The sequence below is a fragment of the Nestor notabilis genome, unplaced genomic scaffold, assembly GCF_000696875.1.
Source record: "Nestor notabilis isolate BGI_N333 unplaced genomic scaffold, ASM69687v1 scaffold21119, whole genome shotgun sequence".
Taxonomy (NCBI): Eukaryota; Metazoa; Chordata; class Aves; order Psittaciformes; family Psittacidae; genus Nestor; species Nestor notabilis.
The window spans coordinates 5177-5504 of NW_009942625.1; positions in this window are offsets into that span (position 1 = coordinate 5177).

Here is a 328-nt window from a genome sequence, read left to right on the forward strand (position 1 = left end):
GGCTGAGCCCCAGCCCTCAGGACACATCCAGCTCCCCATCGGGGTCCAGCCTGGTCCCCCAGAGCTGAGCCAGGGCCAGCTCCAGCTATGCAACACTCCATCTCCCTCTGCTGCTGGGACCAAGCAGGGAAGTTGGGGCAAGACCCACTGTGGTTTTACCTGTGTCAGGGCAGTGTCAGGGCCCCCCCAGGCTGGGTAACAGGGGTCTGTCCCCCTCTCCCTCCTCTGCCTGGGTTGTTTCTCTGCTTGCAGCTCTGGTTGCAGCTCTAGAAGCACAGCAGAGCCTTCTGCCCGCCCGTGCATGCTCCCAGGGCAATATATATATAGA